The following is a 26,655-nucleotide window of genomic DNA, read 5'->3' as shown; positions in this document are numbered from 1 at the left end:
ATGGCCGCTGATCCTGCGCGTCCGGAGCCTGTGCTCTGCAACGGGAGAGGCCACAACAGTGAGAGGCCCGCGTACCGCAAAAAAAAAAAAAAAATGTAGGTAGATGACCTGTTCCAGTTACAGATAACTAGGAGACAGGAAAGTCTGCTAGAATTCCTCTGTGTCCCATTGACTCTGCACGGACCGGCAAACATTTGTCTGCCAAACATTTGCTTTCCTACCTAGAAGTCAATTTCCTTCTCCCCTTAGAAACCCCAAACCGCCACCTCCAACACGCTCCGTTATGTTCAGCTGAAAATGGTACTTAAGGTGAGGGTTTCAGCCATTTTGGCAAGTTACTCAGTTTTCCTGAGTCTCTCTCATGTGTACGTGTTATTAAACTTTCGTTCGATTTTTCTCCTGTTGATGTGCTCGTGTCAATCTTAGACCAGCCTGAAGAACCTGGAGGGTAGAGGAAAATCTCTTCCTCCCAGACAGGGATGCTTAGAACCCTCTTTAGAACATTCATAATTACTTGATAAAGCCCAAAGTTCTACCTCCAGCCTAATGAAGCAGAATCGGTCACTCCCTAGGTAGTTCAGATGAGCACCAAAGTTGAGAATCATTGCATCTTACCTAAAGTGGTGATTTTTCTCATAGGAAAAGAACAGAACATAATCATAATTTCTCTCCTCTATCTTTTAAAATTGTCAGTCTATGCTTTTGTTGGGAGATATATATATATTTTTTAATATACTACAATCCTATTTAAGGGGACATTTTCACCACAACAATAATTTGTTACCACTGTTGAGGAGGGAGAAATTTTCTCTACCCCTCTTGAGTTCTTGTGACTGGACTAATAATAAAATTGACACAAGATAGGTTAACAGGAGAAAAACAAACAATTTTAATTAATGCGCATGGAGGTCTCATTGAAACGGGATCTAGGTAGTGACCAAAGCATACAGCTTTTATACTTTTGAGACGAAGAAACAATAAATTTGTGAGGAATTAAGAGGACAAAGAAACTTGGGCTTTGGGTGCTTAATTAGTGAAGAACCTAAACATTTTGTCCTTGGGGTAGTAAATTAAAGTAGTAACAATGTTTGTTTATATAGCCTTCTCCACCCTAAATTCCCTATCTCTGGTGATAAGCGTGTCCTTCTACCTCCAGATGCAGGGAATGCACCTTCCATATGAGAAATTTATTTGCTGCTTTCAGGGACACCCTGAAATGACATCCTGTATGTTAAACAGTCTCTCTAAGGGGATAAAAAAAATCTCAACCTTGAAATTCCTTGAGGAAAAACACCTCCTGATAGCTGTGAGCTGCAGGGCATCTTGATCTAACAAGTCATCTGTTGGCAATACCTCATTTGAGCCAATAACTAAAAGGCATATGCCCCAACAACCCTAGTTCTCCTTTTAATTTTCTCTGTGTTTTGAATTGAAGTATAGAGGGAAATATGAACTTTGCTTAAAAGCAACCTGGCAATTATGTTCTGCTCTTCATCCTCAAATATCCTTGAGGGAAAATGTTGCAAAAGTAATTATTAAATAACTTTTAGTTTTCAAAGTTGAAGTTCCAAAACCAGTATATAGAGTCACAATCCTTGAGCAGAGAGAGAGGACAGGTTTTGTTCATCTTCCTTACTCAAAGCAACAACCCTGTATGTGAGCTCCTATAGCAACCTGCTAGGACCTTAAACTCAAGACCTGTGCCTTTCATCACCCTATTCTTGATGTACTGAGCCCATCCATTAACAAGGAGCTTCAAAATGGTTCTAGAATTCATCCTGAGGTGAAAATGAGAAAGGAAGGGGGCAGGGCACAACCTTTAAAAGAATGACATAGCCAGAGGATACGACATAAACTGGTTAGAATCAAATTGGTCTAAGATGGTGGACAAGCTGACTTCCACTAGACCTTGAGCCTCATTTTACGCTCATTTTAATACATTAGCATATGCTAAATGACACATCCACAGGCACCATGACAGTTCCGAGGCTGACCATAAAAGGCAGTAAAGTGGGCGGTGGCCCAATTCCTGGAAATCCCCACCGCTTCCCCAAAATAGTTGGAATAATCCTCTCACTCATTAGCCTGTGAAATTACCCAGCCCTATAGAAACTGACAACCCTGTACCCTGGTGCCTCTCTTGCCTTCTAGGATGGCCCACACTCTGTGGAGTGTGTTTCTCCCATGGCTTCTCTCACCTTCCAAGATGGCCCACTCTGTCTATGGAGTGTGTATCTCCCTGAATAAACCTTTCACTTTACTATGGCTCACTCTTGAATTCTTTCCTGCGAGAAGCCAAGAACCCACATTTGGCAGCTGACTCACCTGAGACCTGGGAAGTGACCATCCTCTCCAGCTCCACTTTCTTTCCTGCAACAAAAAATGGAAACACAGGGGCTTCCCTGGTGGCGCAGTGGTTGAGAGTCCGCTTGCCGATGCAGGGCACACGGGCTCGTGCCGCGGTCCGGGAAGATCCCACGTGCCGCGGAGCGGCTAGGTTCGTGAGCCATGGCCGCTGAGCCTGCGCGTCCGGAGCCTGTGCTTCGCAACGGCAGAGGCCACAACAGTGAGAGGTCTGCGTACCGCAAAAAAAAAAAATAAATAAAAGCATGGAAACACAAATCATCATCATGGAATTATGGAATTCTAGAACCGCTGGGCTCCTCAGAGATGACCTTCTATAATCTATTTATTTTATAGCTAAGAAAACTGAGGACCACACATTTTAAGTTACTAATGAAAGACCTGTCAGCAAGGCAGTACTAGATAGAGCCGAGTCCTTACTTCCTTTCATGTGTATTCTTAAAGGTACTGTAGGGGAACAAAATTTGCCACCCCAAGATGTCTCTTTGCCATGTGGATTATTTCCAAGCTGAAAACAATGAAAACCCAAAAGAATCAGGAAGAAATTTGGACATTTCCCTTAACTGCCTAAAGAACGCAGAGGACCTATTCCAAGAAGGAAACTACCACTGTAGATAACTATAGTGTGAACTAGGTGTAGTAGACAGGGAGGAATCTAGCAAAGTCGACTTATTAAAATTCCTCTCTGTGCTATCATCAGAAGACCACAAATAACAAATGCTGGAGAGGGTGTGGAGAAAAGGGAACATTTTTACACTGTTGGTGGGAATGTAAATTGGGGCAGCTACCATGAAAAACAGTCTGGAGTTTCCTCAAAAAACTAAAAATAGAACTACATATGATCCAGCAATTTCACTCCTGGGTATATATCCGAATAAAAGGAAAACATCAATTCAAAAAGATATATGCACACCAATGCTCATAGCAGCATTATTTACAATTGCCAAAATATGCAAGCAACCTAAGTGACCATCAACAGATGAATGAATAAAGAAGATGTGGTACACACACATACACACACACAAATTGCTGTCTGTGTCACACTGTCTCTGCCTGGCCCAGCAAACCTTTGGGGGATTAGTGATGGGAGTAACTGAGTGATAATGCTGTCATCAATTGAGATAGGGAAGACTGGGGTGATGAACATGTTTGGGGGAGATGGGTATCAAAACAGGGTGCCAAGAATGCTGTTTTGTCCATGCCATGTTTCAAGTACCAACATTGAAATTAATATAGAAATATCAAGTATGCAGCTGGATATAAGAATCTGGACTATGAGGGAGAAGACAGGGATAGAAACATTAAATATGCTTCTTTTCCTTCCAGTTTTATTGAGATATAATTGACTTACAGCACTGTGTAAGTTTAAGGTATAATGGTTTCACTTACATCATGAAATGATTATCACAGTAAGTTTAGTGAACATTCATCATCTCATATAGACATAAAATTAAAGAAACAAAAAATTATTTTCTTGTGATGAGAACTCAGGATTTATTCTCAACAACTTTCATATACAATATACAGCAGTGTTAATTATATTCATCATGTTACTAAATGTGCTTTTGATTTTAAAAAAAAAAGATTCAGCTATACCCTAGAAATACCAGGGGTTTGTCTGATTTGAGAGGGAACGGCAAATTAAAAAAGCCATCACTGTACTATATGTCGCTTTTACTATAGCCAGCTCCACTGATCTTTTCCAATCCCTTTGATTATATTATATATTTTCAAGAGGCCTGGAACATGAAGGTGAGCATTTATGCTTCTATATCTGTTTTTAGTTTATTGTTCGGGAGTAGGGCTGGTAGTGAAAGGAATGGAGAACACATGAACAGGGAAAAATCTGATATTTCTCAAAACAAATGTAAATTATTGAAATAGCATATATATGACTTAACAGAACTAGAATTCTAAAATAAATATCTTTTGAATTTCATTATAATACTAAGCTCAAAATTTCTGCAAAGATGAATGTGCTATAGCCTTGCCACTGACATACCCCTTTGAACAGTTCAAATACAGCAGCATTATATTGAATTCCATGCTGAAGCAGATGATACTATAGCAAAGCCCTGGTGTTATTTCTGAAATTATAACTTACATTTACATAGCACTTTACAATTTATAAAGTCTTTTTACCAACATTATTTCATTTTGCTTTTCCCTACAGCCTTACAAAGTAAACAAGATGTTTATTTTTATTTCTATTTGCCAGATAAGGAAAAATGCCAGCCTCTGAAAATGAAATGGTTTGTCTAAATTAAAATGGCTATTTTAAATTTATTTATTTATTTTTGGCTGCGTTGGATCTTCGCTGCTGCACACAGGCTTTCTCTAGTTGCCATGAGCGGGGGCTACTCATCGTTGTAGTGGGCGGGCTTCTCGTTGTGGTGGCTTCTCTTGCTGCAGAGCACGGGCTCTAGGCGTGCGGGCTTCAGTAGTTGTGGCACGTGGGCTCAGTAATTGTGGCACAGGGGCTTAGCTGCTCCGCAGCATGTGGGATCTTCCCAGACCAGGGATCGAAAAAATAGCTATTTTAAGTGACAAGACTGTGTTCAGAAACCAGATCTTCTAACTCTGAGGCTGTTTCTTTCTGTGATACCATAAAACTTCTTTAATTTTTTCTACACTGTTGAGTGGATATTTATTAATCGTTTCCCCAATTTCATAATAAACAAAATTGAGATAACTTAGAGTGAAATGAATGTCTTTACACCATGAAATTATATCGGAAAGAGCTAAGATTAGAACCTACATTTCCTAAGTTGCTGTTTCTTAACTAATCCATTAGACATTCACTGATGATTCAGCTAGAGATGTTTACCACTGTAAATCATTTCTACTACATAAATGCCTTGAGCTAAAACCTATGAGCAAAATATGCCTGGCAATAATTCAATTTCTTACCACTTTTACTACATTTTTTTCAAGTTTTCAGAGATAATTCATGTTTTTAAAACTTTCTTGAAGGAGGAAGTTTAAAAATCACAAACTTGCTGAAGCAGTTGTGGCTGTGACCAAAAAAAAAAAAGAGGAAGTTTAAGAAAAAATGTACAAATAAATGTTAGAATATCAGGTGTTAGGATGCTTGAGTGGACTCATTGTGGCAGTCACATATGGGAAATCTGACATTTCACATGTTCCATTTTGAGACCTGTTATACACAAAGCCCCTATTCAATGAAAATCACATTATATGGGCATATCATGGATGACTTTTTGTAGTTTATTTTAGAAAAGATGTGAGTACCGTTTAAGACTAGCCCAGAAAATCGTAAGTTGGAATTTTCTCCTCTAAGTATCATGTTTCTCTTCTAAAATATCTCTCCTTTTTTGTACAAAATCATTGTCAAATAATAGCTTTTGAATACAAACTCCAGAATTAGAACTCAATACGGTAACATCTTAGATGACAAGAATTAATTTTGGTCTGAGACATATGGTTTTATTCACAATGACTTGTTACTTGCCCTGGAAGTACTCCTATACTAAAAACACATACATTGACCCACACCTGTTACATAAAACGGGCCAATAGTTGAAGACCAAAAAAATTCATATTTTTCTATACATGTATTTAGCAAAACCAAAATTATTCTAAGACAATATAATCCAATGATGTGAAACATCAGTGGTGTATATAATCCAAAATAGTCCATAATTTCCAAAAAGGAATTTAGGACATGCATTTTAGTAAGACATGGATATTTGACATCCTGAGAATTCACAACTCCTTAAAGAGATTAGGTTGTATTATGAATACTGAAGATCTAACTAGACAGGAGCTAGGGTTTTTAAAATTTTTTTCGGCTGCACAGCCTGCAGGATCTTAGTTTCCCAGTTCCCCAGCCAGGGATCGAACCCATTCCCCCTGCAGTGGAAGCATGGAGTTTTAACCACTGGACCACCAGGGAAGTCCTAGGAGCGAGGTTTTATATTCTGGCTCTTAACTGCAATATTTTCAAACCAAGAATCATGACGAATTATCTAAAATAGTCTGAAATCAGTCCTGCTCTAGGTAACCCGTGAAGGCTAGCCAACACGCTTCTAGCTCTTAACCCAGTTTCCTGCCCCCATATCCCAAAGTCCTCTTCCCAAAGACAGAAACTGTTGATTCCCTGCCTGGCCCCATGCTTTGCAAACAGTGCTGTCTTTCCTTCAGTGGGACAGTTCAAAAGTTCTTTTTTATTATGCTTTTCTGTATTTTCTAAATTCTCTATATAAGCAAGTTTAAAAATCAGTTTTTAAGAAGCAATAAAAATATTTTTAAGGGATTTAAGGATTACGAGTTCAATATGCAAGTGATTCAGTAATAAGTGATACCTGGTCTTGCCCTTTGTTACATCCTAGTTCTGATTCCCAATAATGATCACCATTCTCAGACCCTAGGCCTTCCTGGTTGGGAACTCTATTTCCTTCCCTCCACTATCACAGAGGGCTTAGAGACCTTCACTGAGACTGCTTCTTGCCACTCTCATTCCTGAAACCCATTAACTGCTGGCTTATTTCCCTCTTACTGCTTGCTATAACATCACTTTCAGGTCACTCCTTTTACATCTGGTTAAGCCTTCCTGATGGTGACCACTTCTCTGGCTCACCACTATTATCTGTTGTCGTATCTCCTAGAGATTAAGTTCTGTTAAGTCTTGGGGAGGTAACAAACAGATGGCCCATAGGGGAAATTTGGCCCAGTAACAGTTGGCTTGGCATTATCAGTATTTGAAATTTTAAAAGGTGAATGTCTTTAGACCAAAAATATGTTCTCTGGTTTGCCACAGTCTCCAGCACTCCCTATTGTATTACACCTGCCCCTTTATTAATTTGTTTAACTGCCTGAGACTTGAAGTTATTTGAGTTAGACGTCTAGAGAGAGAGAGCCCCTCCAACAACCATTTTTTTTTTAAGATTTTTTTTTTTTAACAGAATCTTTTTTAAAATTTCATTTATTTTGGGCCATGTTGGGTCTTCGTTGCTGTGCACGGGCTTTCTCTAGTTGCGGCAAGTGGGGGCTACTCCTTGTTGCTGTGCATGGGCTTCTTACTGCAGTGGCTTCTCTTGTTGTGGAGCATGGGCTCTAGGTGCACAGGCTTCAGTAGTTGTGATGCGCAGGCTCAGTAGTTGTGGCTCGTGGGCTCTAGAGCACAAGCTCAGTAGCTGTGGTACAAGGGCTTAGTTGCTCCGTGACATGTGGGAACTTCCTGGACCAGGGATCGAACCCGTATCCCCAGCATTGGCAGGCAGATTCTTAACCACTGCGCCACCAGGGAAGTCCCTCTCCAACAACATAACAGAGCTCTCATCATCATCCCAGCTGGGTTCTATTTACCCAGTACCTCAAAAGAATGTCTAATTCCAAGTCTCAGTTTCTCTTAGTCTTTCTGGCTCCATTGATACAAGTCCATTGTGTGAAACGACAACACCATCTCAGATGCCAAGAAAGTAGGGGATGGAAGGGATGACATTTGAATGCTACTCTGGAATTATTGACTTGTACTGCAACCCTTGTACTACATACCTCCAAATTACAGATGCACTCTGAAAAAAATCTAAAAAGGAACTCAGCAGAAGAAGGAAGCAAAGAACAGCCCAGATATCCATGAAAATGAAAATTCTCACTACTGATGTGAGAATTAACCACACTTTTTGGTGAACTAAAAATGAGTATCACAAACACGGATGTTCCTTGCTGGGCCTCTCCATGTGTAGTAAGTCAGGGCTCCCTCCAGAAAGTGCCTTCAGACCTATGCCCACATCAGCTAAGTATTCATGCCTGCATTCCATGCAGCATATTAGGAATTTGTGGAATGCTGTAAAGCATTTCGTATCCATCTGGGGAAGATTTGGAGGGGTAAAGAGTCAGGATAAGTGGAACAAAGAAGGAGAAGTCATAGATTCCGTATGGAATCTATGACTTCTCCTTCTTTGTTCCACTTATCCTGACTCTTTACCCCTCCAAATCTTCCCCAGATGGATACCTAGGGGTAAGATGGAAATAAAGACACAGACCTACTAGAGAAGGGACTTGAGGATATAGGGAGGGGGAAGGGTAAGCTGTGACAAAGCGAGAGAGTGGCATGGACATATATACACTAACAAACGTAAGGTAGATAGCCAGTGGGAAGCAACCCCATAGCACAGGGAGATCAGCTCGGTGCTTTGTGACCACCTAGAGGGGTGGGATAGGGAGGGTTGGAGGGAGGGAGACACAAGAGGGAAGAGATATGGGAACATATGTATATGTATAACTGATTCACTTTGTTATAAAGCAGAAACTAACACACCATTGTAAAGCAATTATACTCCAATAAAAATGTAAAAAAAAAAAAAAAAAAAGAAGTCAGAATGGCATAAGAAGCAAGCAAGCCTGAGTGGAAGTAAGGAGGAGGGAGAAAGGAAGGCAGGGAAGCAGGAAGGTAAATTAACAGTTTATTGAGCATGTACTAGGTACCAAGTGTGCTCATTCCTTTTATACACATCATATTTAATATTCACGCCCCCTTAAGTTCAGAGAGTTAAGGACTTACTCAAGGTCACAAAGGCACAAAACAACAAACTTAGACTATAAAGCCAATTCTAACTCAAAAGTCCACTCCCTCTTCCTAACCACAACTCTCTCAATGATGATTTATTTTAACCAGTGCAGCAAGCAAGTCTTAAAAAACAAAATTCAACTGAGTACATTTGAAGATCTAATTGGCTTTATTAGGCCACTTAGGAATTGGGCAACATTCCATCTAGCAACTGGAAGGGAGCTTGGAGGGGTTGTATAGATGGGGCAAGGAAGCTATTAGCAAAAGAAAGGATTAATTTGGGGCCAGGACATCTTTTGTCGGGGAGAAAGGAAAGGTGGAAGAGTTTTATCATGCAAATTGTCTATTTCCCCTGGGGTGGGGGGGGGGCGATAAAGAGGGCCCACGTGGCAGATTACTTCATTGGTGCTAACCAGAAAATTCCAGACTGGTTGATTCAGCTTACATTTCTGGTGAAGATTGAAAAACTGCAATTAGGTTAGGTATTAAATCTAGCTTTGGTACCATGGGCTTTAGTAAAGTGACGCCATTTGGGGCCTGTAGTTTTTCTCTTTAACAAGAGCTAACTCAATAGTGTTTTGGGAATGGGTTGAAAGACTAGGTAAATTAAACTTTCAAAACAATCCTGTGAGATAAGTATTGTTTTTTCCTTTTTTCACAGAGTCAGAAACTAAAGGTCAAAGAAGTAAAATAACATACGAAAAGCCAACCACTTTTGCAAACATCAGCAGTATTACTTGGTGTATGCCTTAGGCAGAAGGGTCCCCCATACTCTGTTCATGTTGCAAAGAGATGAGTTAGGTAGGGTCAAGGTGAAGGGGGATGTATAACAGGACTGTGCTTCGAGAGAGGGATCCCACCCCCTGTTGCTCTCTACAGGGCAAGATGGGAGTGGACTTAGAAGCAAGGGACATAAAGTCTGGGCTTGTGCGCTGAATGGTCTGAGCTTAGGTGCCATTTGTCTGTGAACACTAGCCGTTAGCTCCTGTGGGAAGTTGGCTTGTTGTGCAGCACTTCCCATGGGGAGAAAGGAAATCACTGGTGCCGCAAGAAGTTGTTTGAGACACAGCCCCTTCCACTGGTGAGGGAAGCAGGGTCCCCTGCCCAAGCTAGTTCATCCAGGCAACCCAGAGAGAACTTCTACAGTCATTTATTGGACAATCCAACTTCTCTTTACTCATTCACCAAAAATAGTGGCAGAACAAGGACTTAAATCATGGTCTTTTGTTTTTAGAATCCGGGTCGAAGTTGGAAAGCTAACCCTGGTTGAGTGAAAACAACAGCCAGATCCAATGGCTATGGCAAGCTCAGAACTGTTTCACGACTTATTTGCGATTTCAAGTGTTCAAATGGCAGATGATAGTCAAATAGAAAAATGACAGCATTCTGGTTCCAAGTGATGGAATCACTCATAACATCCTAGACACAGCTAAGAGCTTGAGGAGGAAGACGTCTCCAACTGGGAGAGAAAGGGCACCTCACTGACTGACAAAGGAAGTCAGGAAACCATTTCCATTAAATTCATTGGTTGAATTAAAGGGCAGCCTCATAAATAACTGTACTCTCTATTCTTCACCACAAAGGTTCTTTATGATAGAATTTTCCGTATAGACAAATATAGAAGATCAAAGGACATTTCTACTTTAAGAGGGTTGGATCTGTCCTAATAATTTTTTTTTTGCGGTACGCGGCCCTCTCACTACTGTGGCCTCTCCCGTTGCGGAGCACAGGCTCTGGACGCGCAGGCTCAGCGGCCATGGCTCACGGGCCCAGCCGCTCCGCGGCACGTGGGATCTTCCCGGACCGGGGCTTGAACCCGTGTCCCCTGCATCGGCAGGCAGACTCTCAACCACTGTGCCACCAGGGAAGCCCTGTCCCACTAACTTATAATATCATTTTTGTTAGTAAAATGAAGTAGACTGTATGTAATGAGTCCTACTGTGAATATTTTTGTGAATAACTACCCCACGATTTTTTTAAATTTCCAATTAACTTTTTAACTATAATTAATTTTTAATACAGGTTTCCTTATAGTGTGTTTACAGTTTTCTCTATTATATTTTCATTTTATCTCTATAGTAGCTTTAGAGTAAAAGACTTGCATTTTTCTTTATTCTCTAAAAGGTGGAGAGATGTTTTGTTATATCATGTGATAAACCGTTCTTATTAAGCAAGTACTGGTCTGAGAATGCACCTGTGTTTATTCCTTTCTATTCTAAAACTGAACCAGAGATGACAGGCAAAAAATAAGAGGCTTTCTTTTTTTAATGAAGCTTTTTTTTTTTTAATAAGTAGCTCATTGATGAAGTGATATTACCTCCTTTCTGTCTGAGATCAAAATCAGGGCTTCAGAGAACAAATTGGTGGTTACCAGTGGGGAGAGAGAAGATGGGAGGGGCAATCAATATAGGGGTAGGGGATTAATTATTACAAACTATTCTGTGTAAAATAAGCTACAAGGACATATTGTACAACAGAGAGAATATAGCCAATATTTTATAATAACTATAAATGGAGTATAACCTTTAAAAATTGTGAACCACTGTATTGTACACCTGTAACTTATATAATGTTGTACATCAACAATACTTCGATAAAACAGTTTCTAAATCAGGGCTTCAGTGTTCATTTACTCTTACATTTGCTCCTTGGAGGCATGGATCTGCGGATCAGATGACATATTGCTAAAGTACATGATTCACGGAAGTCATTTAAAGACAGAACATTCACCCTGTAAATAGATTTATTCTTTCTCTCTCTTCCTTTTATTTCCTTCCTTCTTCCTTCTTTGCTTCCTTCCTTTTTCCCCCTCTTTCCTTTAGCCTATAAGTTAACCCTTAAATAAACCTAATATTAATAATAAAATTATATTTTATGATAAAAGAACTGAGAATTTAAATATAAATATGAGAAAGTAACATTTTTCTTAATGATATTTTACAATATTTTACTTCCTGCATACAATTCACTATATTATTAATATAATATGTGCTTTGAACCTGTATATTGGTAGTTTTTGCGAGACCATTTCTTGGTACTTGGGTCAGTGGGTAGGTGGGTGCAGTGTGTCTTAGACTTAGCTTCGCCAAGGCATAGCCTGAAACCAGGATTTGAGTGCAGTTAGTTTACTTTGGAGGCGAATCTCAGAAGCAGCAGTAGAGGAATGGGGAAGTGAGACAGGGAAAGGAAAAAGGAGCAGCAAAAATTATTATTATTATTAAGCAGATTACAGCTGTGGGCAACTGAGACTCAATCCTGCTGGATAACTCTGGCAGATAGGTAGAAATTGCTATTGAGTCATACCACCAAGAGCTAGGGCTCTCCCTGAGGGAGCAATAAGATATAAACATGGAATGAGGGAAGATAAGAAAGATCAGGTGACATTTGATTGGAACTATTAGTATTAGTAGAAACTCAATTTTTAGAAAGCATATATAGGGGTGTGTGTGTGTATATATATATATATATATATATATATGAGCACACATACATACCCACGCAGAGTGATGGCATATCTAGTGGGAGAGTGAGGTTTTGTCTGTGGGTTGACTGAACATTTTAAAGGAAAGGACCCATACCTGAGGGAGCTAAGACAGGTGGTAGTGACCTGAAATGATGTGAGAAATTCCCAAAGGGGAAACCCAGAGGGAAAGAGTTTTCTCTTTCTTTTTGGACAATATCCTTCTGGATCTCTTCTCTGCTATAAACTGGACATATTTTGCATCTTATTCAATAGGAAACTTGCCTAAGTCACTTTTCCCTTAATCAGTTCAAGAAAGCAAAATAACATTTACCATAAAATAAGCTTTTCTTCATTTTTATAAAATAAACATAAGGGACTAAGTATGCAAACTCAATATTTGATAAATAAGAGGGTTGTAGAAGTAAGAGGAGTAGCATTAAGTAGAAGATTTGACACTTTGTTTAAAAAACAGAGTGAGGTCAGCTGATTCATAGTGGCAGATAAGGTAATTCTTTTGGATCTTTTTGCTGAGGACAGCTATACCTCTGCAATAAATATAAAACATCTGCTCATGGACATCAGTGAGCTAAGAAGTCAATAAAGAGGTACTGGGTCAAGATGCAGGCTAGGACAGAACTACAGAAAATGAACCTGATATTTGGGAACACTTCTATTCTGGGTATGTATATCAGTTACTGAAAGAAGTTACTAAGAGTCTGAATATATTGATGTGCATAAATATATACTTGCTCTCCTTTCTCCTCTTATCTTCCTTAAAATACATTAAAATTACATAAATTAATAATTATAACAATGTTGGGTCTTTTGACATTTACAGATATATAGGTGAAATATGTATAATAATAATAACACAAAAACAGGGAAGGGGAATAAATCTATAAAGGAGTAATGTTTCTACATCTCACTGAAATTAAGTTAGTATACTTCTGAAGCTGATTGATGCTGATAAATAAAGAGGTATATGGTAAGCCCTAGAGTAATCACTCATGAAACAACCACCAAACTAGTGGAAAAAATCATTAATGAAGTTAAAATGCTACATTACAAAATATTCACTTAATGAAAAGAAAGAAATAAGGAGAAATAGAAGAACAAAACAGCATGATATATAGAAAACAAAAAAATCAAATGGCAGATGTAAATCCAACTATACCAATAATGGCATAAATGTGAATGGACTAAATCTAATCAAAGCTAGAGTGTCAAACTGGATTTTTAAAAAAACAAGATCCAGTTACATGATGACTACAGGAGATACATTCAAATATACAAAGAAGATTGAAAGTAAAAGGATAGCAAAAGCTAAATCATTTAAACATTTTCTCCTATGTTCAAAGCGATTCCCAAAACCCATCCCAGGTCCCTGAAAAAACTTTGGAACAGGGACTTCCCTGGTGGCACAGTGGTTGGGAATCTGCCTGGTAATTCAAGGGACACGGGTTCGAGCCCTGGTGTAGGAGGATCCCACATGCTGCGGAGCAGCTAAGCCCAGTGCGCCACAACTACTGAGCCCACGCACTGCAACTACTGAAGCCCGCAAGCCTAGAACCTGTGCTCTGCAACAAGAGAAGCCACCACAATGAGAAGCCCACACACTGCAATGAAGAGTAGCCTCCGCTCACCACAACTAGAGGAAGCCTGTGCACAGCAATGAAGACCCAACACAGTCAAAAAATAAATACATAAATAAATAAATAAGTAAAAATTTTTTTAAAATTTGGAACAAATACCCTTTGCCTATGGGAATTCTGATCACTTTTCAAAGTTCAGTTCAAGTTCATCCTCCTCTGTAAAGACTTTCCTGACCATTCCCAGAGCCTTCTCCCACATTGATGAATATCTCCAGTCAATATTGTTTGTACCATTTTTAGTAAAGAGTATTTCCAATGAATAAATTAGTATCTAAAAGCAAACAAAATTAACTTCCTTGATTTTTCCTGGGGCTCTGCCCATATCTCAGATCACTCTTTGCTGGTTCTGTATACCAGCCCCCCTTCCCCTTCCACAATGCTTTCAACTGGCAAGCACCTGCAGCACCTTTACCTCAATTTATACTACTGGGACTTAAGTGACTTCCCCTTTTTGTATACAAATTGAAAAATTATTTCTTTTGGGACATATAACAAGGCCTATTAAGCTTTATAAATATCATACTAGTTTATTCTGAGTAGTTCACTACCTCAATTTATTGTAAGTACTTAAGGTAAACTTAGTAGTATTATGTCTATGAGTATATATATATGAGTTGAGATTTTTTTGTCTTGGTAAGAAAAAATTATCAGACAATGCAGTAGATACTTCAGTACATCACCCAGATCTCCCCTTCAGGACCAAGGCACTCATTTTCCCAATTGCCAGTGTGAGCCCTTACTGGGAATCGTCCTCAGCTGAACAGACCTGCCTTGCTCAAGGTTAGACACCCTTCTTAGGTGTCCATATGGGGATAAAAAGGCCCAGGCCCCAAACTCAGTTGAGCACAACTCAGAAGAACCATCCCAGACCCATTTTCCCGTAAATTCCATAGGAGACCTCTGTTGCAACTACACTGAAGTTCACCTTTTCTCACTGCCCAGTCCTGCTCCAGTGTTTTTCCCAAGAGCATTCCTGATAGATCTCTTAAATGCAAATCTTTGTCTCAGAGTCTCCCAAAGAACTGTCCTAAAACAAAATCATGCTTGGCATATGTATCAGTTTCCTAGGGCTGCCATAACAAAGTACCATAAACTGAGTGCCTGAAACAACAGAAATTTATGATCTCACAGATTTGGAGCTAGAAGTCTGAGATCAAGGCATTGGCAGGGCCGTGCTCCCTCTAAAAGCACTAGGAAAAGGTCTGTTCCAGGTCTTTCTCCTAGCTTCCAGTGGTTCTTAGTGGCAGCGTAACTCCAGTCTTCCCCTGGCATTCTCTCTGTGTCTCCATCTCTATGTCCAAATTTCCCCTTTTTATAAGGCCACAGTCATAATGGATTAGCGGTCACCCTAATGAGTTCATCTTAACTTGATCATCTGCAAAGACCCTATTTCCAAATAAAAGCATGTTCACAGATACTAGGGGTTAAGATTTCAACACTTTTGGGGGAAAATAAAATTCAACCTATAGCAGCATATTACAAGAATCAACATACAAAACATCCTGTTTATTTCAAAGGGCCTTTTTTTAAAATTTTAAATATATTTAATTATGTACTTATTTTTGGCTGCATTGGGTCTTCGTTGCTGCGCGGGTTTTCTCTAGTTGTGGAGATAGAGGGCTACTCTTCGTTGCAGTGCAAGGGCTTCTCATTGTGGTGGCTTCTCTTGTGGAACAGGGACTCTAGGCTGAAGGCTTCAGTAGTTGTGGTGCGTGGGTTCAGTAGTTGTGGCTCACGGGCTCTAGAGCGCAGACTCCATAGTTGTGGCGCACGGGCTTAGTTGCTCCGCAGCATGTGGGATCTTCCCGGACCAGGGCTCAAACCCGTGTACCCTGCATTGGCAGGTGGATTCTCAACCACTATGCCACCAGGGAAGTCCCCAAAGGACCTTTTAAAAACACAAAACATAAAAACTTAGTCTAGGCAGTTTCATCCTCATCGGCCTGGGACTAACTGAGAGTCACAGTGCAACAACAGTACTTCTCTGACTTGGCTCAAACAACTTTGCAAGAACTCCAGCTCCTCAAGGTGTTCCCAGACTGTTTTGAGGTCCTCAGAGGGTGACTTTTTTTGTACTCTGTGGACTACTCTGTTTTTTCATATGTACAATAGTATCCATTATTTTTCTGAACTACTGCTTCACCTGATTGAGACCATGTAATCTGCCCTTGCTGATACCCAAAGCTCCTGACACTTTTCTCCTCAAAGTGTCACCACTGTTAGTGGATATTGAATCCATTCTTGTTTGCACAAACTACATGGTCTTAATAAATGCAGCCCTATGTGATTGGGCAAGTGCTTTCAGCACAACCTGCTTCTTCTCTTTTTTCCACTTCTTCCTCAGGAATGTCTTGGCTGATCTTGGACCTTTGCTCTTCTTTATTATATACATGTTAGAGTCAGCTTGTCAGTTACAAGAAAAAAGGTTATATTGAGGTTCAGATTAGAATGTCATTGAATCTATTGACTTTTTCATGTATTGCATCTTCCTGCCATGTGGGAAGTTGCCTTGATGCAATGGTGGCCACTAAGTATACTCCCTGGCAAGCTATCCCGGACATCATAGGGCAGAAGGGCTCAAGGCTAAATTAAAATGCTCAAATCACATGGGTTGTTAAACCACTTTAACACACAGTGAGAAACAGGAGAAAGAGAGGAGTAAGTTAATACACTTAGGATAGGATCCAAGCTGGGCGGAAGGGCCACAGTACCTGGCTCTGTTTCTCTCTCCACCACATGAGCCTTACTCACTGATGGTGTGGTTACAAGGCCCAGTGCTGAGGTCTGAGCAAAGCAGCCCAGACATTAGGTGCCTTGGACCAATGATACATAATTGCCCTATTGGAGAGACTCAGGGCCAAATACACTTGGTTACAGCTGTGGTTTTCAATTAGCCTATTGAACAATCTTGAGTTTTATTTGTGTTTACTGGGTAGAGAATACATGGGGCCAGAATGGATATCAAAAATGGATGGAAGTTGAATTAAGACCTCATGAATATTGAGTGCTTTCATATGCTATGCATACTTAGTGTATCCTAAATATTAAGTGCCTCTTGCATATTTAGTATATCATGAATATTTAGGTATTTAGTGATTCATGAGAATTAAGTATGTCCTGGTCCTTCCACCCTTTCCTATTTAACATACACGTGCACTACATACTAACTTCTTATTTATACTTAACACATCTAAAGAATTTTATTAATCTCACTTGCTTTCTTTTCTTTTGTAGCAGGATTTAATATTCTCAAACAATACAATACACTAACTATCCAAGAACATTGTACATTTTATTTGGTTTAATTTACTTAAATCTCCTTCAGTATCTTTCAGTGGTTTTTTTTTCCCGCTCCTTAAAGGACTTATACAACATTTTTAAATGATTTATTCCCAAGTACCTTATATCTTTTGTAGATATTATAAAGGATCTTATAAATCTTTAATGACACCTTTAGTGACACTCTCTAACCCTATTCAGGCAAAGCATTATAGTTGAAAGAGCATGATCTTTAGAGTCAGATAAAACCATGTTCTCTGCTTACTAGCTATGTGATCCTGGGCTTCTCAACCTCTTGGAAGGTCAATTTCCTCATTTATAAAATAAGGATAAAAATACCTAGCCCACAGAGTTATTGTAAATTTTGAGACATTTTGTCATGTGGAGCTGTCCTGTGCATTGTAGGACGTTTAGCAGCATCCCTAACCTTTATCCACTGATACCAACAGCATACATCACCCACCAACCCCACCCCCCTTTTTAAAAAAATGAGAAAATATGTATAACATACACAGAACTAGTAAGTTCTCAAACATTGGTAGTCATTATTAATGAGCCATTCTGGGCATCTGGATAACCGAGTTTTTATATTTTACAAACCTAGAATCTCTTATTTCAATCAGATTTGACAAATATATTTCCAACATATGTTAAATATCTGCTTTCAAACAAAATACAGAACTAAACTGAACATTTTGTTGATCACTTGGAATCATCATTATGAATTATTATAATTTCAATAAAGGGGGAAGAAATATACACTTGAATGCCTGCAGTGTTATAGGCAATTTATGTCCATCATAAGATTTAATCCTCATAATAGCTCTTAGAAGCAGGCACTGTTATCCCTGTCTTATAAAGAAGGAAGCTGAATTGCAGAGAAATTAATTTCACTCATGCTAAATCACTGCTAAGTGACCAGGCCTGTCTGATTTCGAAGTCCATGTCCTATTTGCCACCCCAGACAGCCACATGATAAATCTGTCAAAATGAATAATGCATGTGAGGCTATTTGTCCTTAAATAGCCCAGATCACTGTATATTTGAGTTTGTGTGTCTTGTTTTGCTCTGCCATGGACTTGTGCAGCAGAACCTGTTGATTCTGCAGGCCATCTTCTCTACAGCCATCCTTCTCTATAGCCTACACCCCAGATTTGTTCCTTGCTAAGAGAACCCCTGCTTCCTCAGGTCTAGGGTAGCCTTTAGATTTAAGGCAGACTAGACCCCTCCCCAGTGATCTTGTTTGGTGCCAATTATTGTCATTCCATTCCCCTTGCCAACAACTGGTTTAAGCATGGGCACGTGAAGCAACTTTGGCCAATGAGACATGACAGGAAGCCTACTAGGGGGTGTCCAGCAGAAGTTTCTCCTGGCTCATAATAATAGACCCATGGAAGAAAGTGAGTCCTCTTCTTCAACTTGATGACATATCATCTTATATCATCTTGTGATCATACGGGGACATGCCTCAGAGCAAGAACAAACATGCCAAAGATGACAGAGCGCAAAACAGAAAAAGCCTGAGCCTTTAATGATATCATAGAAATTAATACACTGTACATTTCAACAAGGTACAGCCTGGGTATGCAGCTGGTGTTTTTTGTTTAGTTTTGAACGTGTAATGTGCCGAACATTAGGTAATACCTCCCTTCTTACATGCCTTCTTTCTAATAGACGAAAAACATTTGAAAAATAAAAATCAAAGTTAAGAAGGTAACAAAATGATTGCCCTGCACCCTTCTCTTTGTTTTTGCTCTGTAAAGTTATTTAGGAAATAGTCCTATCTCAAGACTATTCCAGACTTAAGAATGTTAGGGCTGGCTGCTTCACTACTATGGGAAAAACAGCAAGAAATGAGATAAGATGTCAGGTGTTCGTTATTGTGCCAATTTTGTAGAACACTGAAAAAACATTCCCTTGTCCTTAAAGGAGAGTGTCACACAGGAGGCAGATGGCAAAAATGTTTATCATGCCTCTAAATCTCTCCTGCAGTTCTGCCTATGTGGTACATCAGAGGTACCATAATGATCAAGTCCGGCGGCCAACCTGTCTTAAGCATTTTAGGTGCAGGATAACTTTATCACTACTGGTCATATTATTTTTGCTTTTCTTTTTCGCCTTCTCTTGGGGACTCAAAGCATTATTTTGTCTAAAAGTATATTAATATGAGACAGTGTGAGAGCTTTTGGCCTAGCTATAATAGTTTGGGGTCTACTCATGGGTAACACAGAAGGACCTGTCCATTCTTACGTTCTATTTATCTGTGCCTTATATGTTAGCATACATACTCAACAAATTATGGTATGAGTGAATAAATGGATGCTAGTATAAAATAAATGTAAACAAATTTTGATTAATGTATTCATTCATTCTCCTTGCTGTTGTAAAGTTTATTATACAGTCATGACAAAGTAAATAGATAATTATAACAAAGAATTATAGATATTACGCTAGAGGTATACACCGGGTACTGTGAAAGAACAGAAGCATGGCTTTTTCAAGATGTGTATTTCAAGCAGAGGGAACAGCATATTCAAAGCGACAGAGAATTGTACATTGTCTGTTGTGGCTGTAGTGAAGAGCTAATGATGGCCTGCTCACACCTGTCCTTCCAACATTATTCCCAGAACCACTATCTTGGTTATGTCAATCTTTGTGCCTTTCAAGCCCGCATTAGGCAATTTAGCTCCGGGAGCAAAATCAGAAAGATGATGAGGTAGAAAGAGGATAGATGGGTAATAATGAGCCATAAGTGAGCCGAAATGTTGACTTAATCTGTGGGGTAAAGAACATATACGGGCAGAAAAAAGACTATGTGAAGCAGTTGGTAATTGGAGGAGAAGCAAATAGATACCTTGAAACAGATTCAAAGAATGTAGTAGAGATATATTAAGAGGGGAGCCCATAATTGTTCTAAACTTCAATTCCTATGGTATCACTATTTTCCTTATTGATAACTACCACCTTAAGAAAGTTAGTCTGAATGAGTTTCTCTGTTCTTTACAACTCAGAGTGCCTAATGAAAACCATCCCTTGTTGGTTCTCTCTGTTTCTGTTAACTAGGATTCTTCCTTCATTTTCCTATTTTCCCATAAATATGTCACTTTCATCCCTGCCTGTCTTCCATCTTTTATGTCATTTACCTTAGATGAATTCCCTTTTCTTCCCTCTAACTAGTCATTCAGCTGACATTTTGAGCCTAAACAAAGTGCAAGCCACTTTGCTAGATGCTGGGGCTACAGAGATGACTCACACGCGGTCCTTACCTTCATAGTTGGAAACAACCTAAATGCCCAAAGAGATATGTTTAAAGTAATTATGGTATGCCTGACAAAACACACCACTCAACAGCCCTTATAATCATTCTAAGAAGAACATTTAGTGACTTGGAGAAATTCACAAAATCTAATGGCAAATGACAAAAGCAGGTCAGGGTAATAGTAGAGAATATAGGCCACCAGCTTTGTTTTAGGCTTTGTAGTCAGATAAACCTACATTCTAGAGTTGGCTCAAATACTTTCTTTTTTTTTGGCTGAGTTGGGTCTCCGTTGCTGCACACGGGCTTTCTCTAGTTGCAGCGAGCAGGGGCTACTCTTCATTGCGGTGCTCAGGATTCTCATGCGGTGGCTTCCCTTATTGTGCAGCATGGGCTCTAGGCATGCAGGCTCAGTAGTTGTGGCACAAAGGTCCTTGAGTGCAGGGTGTTCAGTAATTGTGGTGCGAGGGCTCAGCAGTTGTGGCTCACTGGCTTAGTTGCTTGGTGGCATGTGGGATCTTCCTGGACCAGGGATCGAACCTATGTCCCCTGCATTGGCAGGAGGATTCTTAACCACTGCACCACCAAGGAAGTCTCTCAAATACGTTCTAAATGTATGACCTTGAACATGTTACTAAACCTTTCTGAGCTTCAGTTTCCTTATCTATAAAATGGGGATAATTAATAGTACATATTTTCATAAGGGTCTGGTGATCATTAAATGAGATAATATATGTAAAGTACTTAGCGTGGTGCCAGCTCATAGTAAGTGTTCAATAAACTCTACCCACTATTAGTATATCATAGTATACTGAAAAATATATATACATTAAATATATACATAGAAACTGGAAGGAAATATTGTAAAATGTAAATATTGATATTGCATCTGAGTGATATGACTACAGATGATTTTTGTTTTCTTCTTTATACTTTTATGTGTTTTCTACATTTTCTACAATGGCAATATTTTACCTTATAATAAGAAAAAAGTTATTTGAAACAATTATTAATGTTCTTTAAAACATGTTAAATATTTTCTAATTTGATATTTTTAAACAAGTCAAATGTTATAAGTTTTTAATTAGTAAAGTTAGAATTAGATTCTATTATAGCTTAAATTGTGATATTATTCTAAATAATATGCTTTTATGTATCCTAAGTCTATTTTACAACTTAAGAAATATGAGAAGTTAATGAAGAACACTGAACTTCCCTTAGAAAATATATATATCAAACATGTGCTTATATAGAAAGCCCTGCTTTAAGTGAACCGTTTTAGATTTAAATTTGCTAAAATTATAGTGTGTATGTATCACCACAGCAGCAGAAGCTGACTTAGCAAAATAAAATAAAACAAGATAAAATAAAAATGAAATGAAACCAATGTTGTAAACACTACATGAAGAGTCAGGAGAAAAAAATATTGCTAGTCCCTTGGGCTATTGATGTAACTACACCAGTGCCTATACTGAGGAATCACATGCTAACTATTCAAAACTGAAGCACGGACTCAAAGGTAACAAGACACAGGCTCAGAAAATGTGGAATACCTAAACTATCCATGAATCTGAAGTCATCACACTTACTGATTTCTTCTTTTTCTTTTTAATTTTTAGCTGTGATGTGCAGCTTGCGGGATATTAGTTCCTCAACCAGGGATTGAACCCAGGCCCACGACAGTGAAAGCACCGAGTCCTAACCACTGGAGCACCAGGAAATTCCCACACACTTCCTAGTTTCAAACAATATTTTAAAGTTATAGTAATCAAAACAGTATGGTATTAGCATAAAAACAGATACATAGATCAATGGAGCAGAATGCAAAAGAATGAAACTGGACCACTATCTTTCCGCATACACAAAAATCAACTCAAGATGGATTAAAGACTTGAATGTAAGGCCAGAAACCATAAAACTCCTGGAAGAAAATATAGGCAGTGAGCAGTGAGCTTCTTGATATCGGTCTTGACAATGATTTTTTTTCCTTTGGATTTGACACCAAAAGCAAAGGCAACAAAAACTAAAACAAATAAGTGGGACTACATCAAACTAAAAAGCTTCTGCACAGCAAAGAAAACCATTAACAGAATGAAAAGGCAACCTTCAAAATGGGAGAAAATATTTCAAATCATACATCTGATAAGGGGTTAATATCCAAAATATATAAAGAACTCATACATTTCCTGGACAAAAAGCATATAATTTGATAAAAAAATAGGCAGAAGAACTGAATAGACATTTTTCTAAAGAGGACATATATATAGCCAACAGGTATATGAAAACGTACTTAACATCACTAATCATCAGGGAAATGCAAATCAAAACCACAATGAGTTATCACCTCACATCTGTTAGAATGGCTATCACCAAAAAGACAAGCAATAAGGGTGGTGAGGATGTAGAGAAAAGGGAACCCTCATACACTGTTGGTGGGAATGTCAGTTCGTGTAGCCACTATGGAAAACAGTATGGAGGTTCCACCAAAAATTAAAAATAGAACTATCGGGCTTCCCTTGTGGCGCAGTGGTTGAGAGTCCGCCTGCCGATGCAGGGGACGCAGGTTCGTGCCCTGGTCCGGGAAGATCCCACATGCCGCGGAGCGGTTGGGCCCATGAGCCATGGCGGCTGAGCCTGTGTGTCTGGAGCCTGTGCTCCGCAACGGAGGAGGCCACAGCAGTGAGAGGCCCGTGTACCACAAAAAAAAAAAAAAAAAAGAACTATCATATGATCCAGCAATCCCACTTCTGGGTATAATTCAAAGGAAGTGAAAACAGGATATCAAAGAGATATCTTAACTCCATGTTCATTGCAGCATTATTCACAATAGCCAAGAAAGGGAAACAATTCTAAGTGTCTGTCAATGGGTGAGTGGATAAAGAAGATGTGATATGTATATATACAATGGAATATTATTCAGCCATATTAAAGAAGGAAATCCTGCAATATACACCAGCATGGATGAAACTTGAGGTCATTAAGCTAAGTCAAATAAACCAGAGAAAGACAAATACTGCATGATATTACTTATATGTGGAAGCTAAAATAAAATGTCAAACTCATAGAAATAAAGAGAAGAAAGGTGCTTGCCAGGGGCTTGGGTGGGGATGGGGGGTGGAATAAGGAGAGGTTAGTAAAATGAGTAAGGTATGAGGATATAATGTAAAACATGGTGACAATACTTGATAACACTGTATTGTATAACTGAAATCCCTAAGAGAGTAGAACTTAAATATTCTTACAAAAAAAAAGAAAAGATAAGTATATGAGGAGATGGATGTGTTAATTAGCTAGACGGGGGAAATCCTTTCACAATATATGTGTATATCCAATCACCACAATGTACACTTTAGGTTAAAAAAACACTTAAATATGAATTTTATAATTCATTGACTTTTCCCATTATTAAATGATACAGGAAACTGCCTTAAAGATTTATACACTTTTAAAAAAATGACTACTTTGTTATAAAGCAGAAACTAACACACCATTGTAAAGCAATTATACCCCAATAAAGATGTTAAAAAAAAAAAAAGTTTTATGGGCAATAAACACAGGATTGAATATACATATAAATATATATTCATACATCCATATGTTTATGTATGCATGAATCAGTCACCAAATCTTATTTGTACAATGCCATTGTTAAAGGTCAGAGTTACAAAAAGCCTGTCAAGGGTTAAATTTGTTATCCAAAGCAAGGTGATGTGAGACCTTCTCAGCCCAGGGTCCCCTGAGGAGTCTTAAAGGATATATTCATGGTTTTCCCTGACTGACTTAGTGGCAGTGTATCACAAAAGAACCTTGGTGAGAAGTAAACTAAAACTATTTGGTGAGAAGTAAACTAGAACTACTTAGTTTCTGATGCCAAAGAGCAGGAAAAAAAAAAAAGATCTTAACTTGGTGTTTAAAATATGCCAACTATAACAGTATTGCAAAAGTAAATATTTTCAATGCCATGAGAAATAAAATATGCTCTATAACAATCAGAAGAAAATAAAAACATTTTCAAAAAACAAAACAACAAAAAAAAAATGACTACTATATGTTATTTTTCAAAAGGGCAAATGTTATAGGAAATGAGTACAAAAAAATAAGAAACAGAAAGTGGAGGTGGTTTACAAGGGTTTTAATTTTGCTGCTTGCTTTCACCCAGACAGAAAAACCTGCAGAGAGCTTTAAATACTATGCATGTGCTGATGATTTTGAAATTTACAACTCCTGAAAAATTCTTCTCTTCTCTTCATCCCAAACGTCCTCTTGCTTGTTCTTCAACTCCCAGCCTGAATGTCAATTTCCAGAGCTCCTTTTCCTGACCAAGACTAGGTCCATTTCCTCCAAGAGAGGAGCTTTTAATCCTTATGACTTTGACCCACAGTAAGAAATATATTTCATATACTGATCTGGTGCACACACAGGGAAATATTCATTCCTGAATATCTCTGTGTGCCAGTTACTATAAAGCATGAGAGATACAAAATGAATAAGACTGTTAAAAACTCTTGTCCTGACAGAGCTTACATTCTGGTGTTCCTGCTTCTGCCTTTACCTCCCTTAAAGCTATTTTGAATCTAGCAACCAGAGTGATGCTATTAAAACATAAGTCAGATCATGTTACTCTGTTGCTCAACATCATCCAATGGCTTCCCATCTCACTCAGAGTCAAAACCAAAGGCCCTTCTATGAACTACAAGGCCTTACATGCTCCAGAAACCCCACTTGCCCTTTTCCCTCATAGTCTGCTATGTCTCCCATTCACTCCCCTTTACTCACTTTGGCCTTGCCTTTCTTCAAACTCAGACAGGCCAGGCAAGATCAGTGCCTTTGCCCTGGCTATTGCTTCTGCCTGGAATGCTCCTCCTCCAAATATCCATATGACTTACTCCCCCAGTTCTTTGAGGTCTTTACCCAAAAGGCACCTTCCCATGGAAGTCTTCCTTGGCTACTGTTCCTAAAATTTCAACCCATACCCCTGACATTTTATATACTCCTCCTTGCCTTTTGTTTTTCAGTTTTATCACCTTCTAATATATTCTATAGCTTACTAATTTATCTTATTATCTATCTTTCTCCTAGAAAGCACACTCCCTATGGTCCTGGATTTTTGTCTTTATTCACTGACTATATAAACTGAAATTTTAAAATTCACAAAATAATACTTACCTTATTAGGTGTGATTTACTCTGATATTTTCTGTTATTCCTTTTATTAAAAATACTGGTCGTAAGCCACTAGGTTGGTTTCATGATCCACAGTTTATATTATACTGCCTTCATGTATGGTCTCATAGTGTCGTGTGTTTTTGTTTCATAGCATATCTCCTCTCTGTCTCTCTCTGTCTCTCTCTCACTACTAGTCCCTGCCATACTGTGAGTCCTATGAGGGTCAGGGCTGTCTTACTCAGTACTATATTTCTAGCACCTAGCATAGTACTGTAACAACTCCAAATCAGGTAAAAGCAGAAAGGGAGCAGAAACTGTAAGCAGAAGTTAGCCACCAGGCAGATAATGAGCAGAAGCAAAGAGGGAAGTAGAAACTATGACCCATGAGAGAGAGACAGAGCTGTTTTAAGTCCATAAGTATCTTTTTAGCAAACTTCTTTACCCTCTTTCTTAATTAGAGTGAATTTTTTATCTTTTAAAAATAATGCTACATAAATAGAAGATGAATGAAACATCTTGATCAGTCAGAGCAAACAATCCAAACACTTTAATAAAATAAATACTAATAGTTTCTAAATTTCAGATGGGTGTTAATGGATAAATGGAAGAATTACTTTAAAGCCTGGAGATGAGAAAGGCAGGAGAGTATGTTTGCTTCAATCAGCCCTCCATGTCCTTTTACCCGCTAGCCAACTTCCTTCTTTGCTCTGCTGCATGGCTGTGCCACACAGGGAGAGCTCCTGGCTGACCCCTTGCCCAGAAGGACAGATGTTCTAGATTGTATAAGGAAGATGCTTTCAAAGGTAAAGAGAACTTACAGGAGTAATCTCTCTCTGGGTGTCTTCTCTTCTTAGAGGTTTAGGTGAAACAGGCCTGATCCCCACCCAGGAAAATGTCTAGGTAAAGAATTCAGGCTTGCTCAAATTTACATTCTCTGTCTTACT

At 38.8% G+C, this 26,655-nt stretch overlaps 1 protein-coding gene across 1 annotated transcript in view; it reads right to left on the bottom strand.

Moving 5' to 3' along the window:
• The window catches only part of DTWD2 (DTW domain containing 2), a 155,496-nt gene that overhangs the window by 99,046 nt on the left and 29,795 nt on the right, over nucleotides 1-26,655 (bottom strand). Inside the window, exon 4 of the mRNA XM_004267481.4 lies at nucleotides 2,326-2,575. The gene's annotated coding sequence lies outside the window, so the exon portion shown is untranslated. The remainder of the gene's footprint in view (nucleotides 1-2,325; nucleotides 2,576-26,655) is intronic.

The sequence above is a fragment of the Orcinus orca genome, chromosome 3 (assembly GCF_937001465.1).
Source record: "Orcinus orca chromosome 3, mOrcOrc1.1, whole genome shotgun sequence".
NCBI classification, from domain to species: Eukaryota; Metazoa; Chordata; class Mammalia; order Artiodactyla; family Delphinidae; genus Orcinus; species Orcinus orca.
Note: the sequence above shows the minus strand (reverse complement) of the source record. Positions and strands in the feature narration are given on the sequence as shown.